Source organism: Gallus gallus, chromosome 14, assembly GCF_016699485.2.
Source record: "Gallus gallus isolate bGalGal1 chromosome 14, bGalGal1.mat.broiler.GRCg7b, whole genome shotgun sequence".
Taxonomy (NCBI): domain Eukaryota; kingdom Metazoa; phylum Chordata; class Aves; order Galliformes; family Phasianidae; genus Gallus; species Gallus gallus.
The window spans coordinates 767,571-770,841 of NC_052545.1; the positions used below are offsets into that span (position 1 = coordinate 767,571).

Sequence of the window (3,271 nt, forward strand, 5' to 3'; positions counted from 1 at the left end):
TACTCCTCCATAAGGGAACTGCTAAGTCACAGCCTGAACCAATGACTGAGCACCTGAGGAAGGGACACAGCCAGCCCTGGGAGCACAGGTGGCAGCAATTCCAAAAACCTGGTTCCAGCCCTCCCGACTGTCAACTGAAGGGCTGGCTGCCACCAGGGAAGGTCTTTACTTGGAGATACCTCCTTTTGGCATATTTGGTGAACCCCAAGCTTTGGAACGGGGCAAGCAAATCTTTCTTGAGCTGGATGGTGACCAGCAGCCTTTTTTGGGTGATTCAGAACTGGTTCTCTGCCTTTCCCTACACCCTCCAACTGTGTTCATGTTAACATTATGAAGGAAACACCAAGACAAGGGTGGATAAGGCTTGAGATGAGGCCGAATGAACTTTTCCATAAGCTATAAACCCTGGTTTTCAATAAAAGCTCTACATGTTAACCATGCTCTAAAAGTGGCTATCATCAAATGCACCTGTCTACTCCTGCGTATTAGCTGATTTGTGTATTACACAAACGTTGCTAAAGAGTGTTGGATTTCTTAGAACATATGTACCATCTTAAGTCAGGCTTCTCCTTGATAGCAGAGAAGTCCCTCATGTTTCCCCATCCCCTGCAATACACTCTGCATCCCCACTAAAAACTTTCTAAAAGAGAATCAAAGAAAGAAACTAGAGGAACACATAACACCTAGAGGGTTTGAGGTGTTTTTCCCCCTGTGCTTATCTGTAAAGTACCTGATGATGAGTCTCCAGTCTCCTCTGCAGAACGAGGACGCTGTTCCATTCTGCCATAGCACTGTATCAATTCAGAGTCCCTCCGAGAAACCTGTGTTGATTAGAAATGAAAAATGAATGTTCTCTCATAAAGCCAGGACAAAGTCTCAGCACCACTAACTGATAGCTGAGTAGCATATCAGCAACCCCACAGCATGTCTTTACAAACAGTTACACAATTCCACAAATTCTGTATGTTACTCATGTATCGTCAGGAGTTGGGATGATTTTTAGAAAGGCCTAGTCTTGCACATTAAAACACAACTAAGACCTCTCCTAAAGCAACAACACCTCCAACTCATAAGAATGACGCTTAGGAAGGAAAAATACCACTGATTTTCTCCTTTTGGCAAAGTCCCTGACATTATCTTTTCAGTGCCAGAGTCTAGAAGACTTTCCTTTAGTAAATTTGGGTAGTGTTTCAAAGCAGTTTTTGTCAGAAAGCACACCACATAATGAAGATTTGGGATAAAGAATGAGGGCTCTCAAAAAGAGCTCAAACAAGGATAATGACCACCATAAAATACACTCTCAAAACTAGAAAGTGATTCAGGCTTTTTTTTACTGTTCTAACAAGGTAGCCACAATTAAGGAAAAACTGGATAATACTAATCACTGAAGAGATTCTATATCAAAATCTCCAGAAACGCTACAACAGCATATTGAGAAAAACCCAAATCTATGTTACCACACAAACATGACCAGAAACCATTTCCAGGATAATTCTTCCAAAATTAATCAGAATATTCTCTACCCTAAAAATATCACTGATGGCCCAAGATAACTGACAACAAAGACTGCAGCGAGTAGCCAAGAACCTGTCCTTTGCCAAGTAATTTCATCTTAATTCCTTGTAGCTATAAACTGGAACATCAAAAATTCAGTTATAAATAAATAAATATATAAGTCACACAGAAGTCATATAATATAGCAGCAGGACTGAGGAATCAGAAATCTCTTATCTGGCAGATCTGAAGCACAGGCAAGTCCTCCCCATTAATCCCTTATGTGAGGGGGTCTATCTTGGCAAAGTCCCTTTAAGGTAAGATAACATCTCTAGGATGTCCTTTTCAGTCCCCTGCCAAAGAGAATGAAGTGCCCAGGAAACCCAGGAGGTGAAGCACTGACACAGGAATACTATGTCAGTGCTCTGGTCCCAGGGACTACCTACTCATACAAACAGACATCTTGCTAGGTTGCTTACAACCTGTTTTGGGTAAAGGCATTACCATTCAAGGGTAAGAAATACATGGCCTGTACCTCACACTAACTCCCTTCATAATTGCCAGGGTGCTCTCAGCAATGCTTTCACTCATTCTAGAGTGAGACAGGAGGTGAAATCTATGCCTGTCTGTACATCCTGCCACCACTGAAAGGCTACCCACAACAGAGAGGTCCAGAATTACATCTGGGGTCTAGGTTAACCACACCAAGGGCCACTCAGCATCCCAGGCTCAACTCCTGCTTCACCTCTGTTCACCAGATTTCTGACCAGCTCATCCAGCTTTTCAACCCAGGTAAAAATGCAGCAATAGCATGGGACACACCTGAGATTTTGAAAGCTCTACCAGCTTGGCCAGCTTTGAGGAAACCATCTGAAGGAAAGAAAACAGGAACTGCCTTTAAACCCAAACAAGTATTTCCTCTTAATCTACTCAGAAGCTCTTTATGGTTTTTATCTTGAACATCCCCCATTTCCCTACACATTTACAGAAGAATTTCAACATTAGAAGTTGCTTTACAGTTAAATACTATTTCTGATGCCATCTGAGTAAATGTTCAGAAATGCAGTGATATAGCATATGTGAATTCCAGCTATCGTTCAAATAGTCCTCCTGGCTTCCTCCTGCCACAAGATCGCATCTCAGCTCAGAAAGTTAGGAAAACACCAATAAATCAAACACAGATGGGAGCTGCTCAGGAACTGTGATGACAAATTGCAACAAGCAAATACAGCACATAAGTGAAAATCTTCTAAGCCAGGAGACCAGAAATGGCAAAGACAACAGCCAAACATGATCTCTTCTTCAGCTAAGATAACTGGTCCTGCCAGGCCGCTATCACGGCAGTAACAGGCACAAGGGCCGAGTGAAACAGACTGCGCTTCTACTCTTGGCACACCCCGACATGCTGCAGCCACAAAACTACCAGGACAGGAGCTCCGGAGGTGCCACGTGGGGCTAGAAGCAGCAAACCGGGCTTGCAGATAAACTCCAGGCGGTGCTGGGGCTGCCCAGGCCATCAGTTCCACCCACAGGGGCTGCAAAAACAGCACGAGACAGCTCTGGGACAGCAAACCCTGTGCAGCGGTGGGGGCAGCGGGGACTGCTCAGCCGGGAGGTCTGCTGGGTTCCCTCACCCCTCGCTGCAGGTGAAGCTCGCTGGGGCTGCTCTGTTTGCTGAAACACAAGCATGCAGGGCAATCCTGGAGACGCTGACACACATCTATCAGTAAACCAGCCTTTGTTCACACATCCGGGCCGCGAGGCATAAGACTTCCTT

The 3,271-nt window shown here is 44.6% G+C and overlaps 1 non-coding gene across 1 annotated transcript; it reads left to right on the top strand.

Annotated features, from left to right (window-relative positions):
• The first annotated feature begins 3,121 nt into the window (after positions 1 to 3,121).
• On the top strand, positions 3,122 to 3,231 carry MIR6686 (microRNA 6686). The gene has a single exon (NR_105556.1). It is a non-coding gene; the product is annotated as a microRNA 6686 (primary transcript).
• Positions 3,232 to 3,271: the final 40 nt, after the last annotated feature.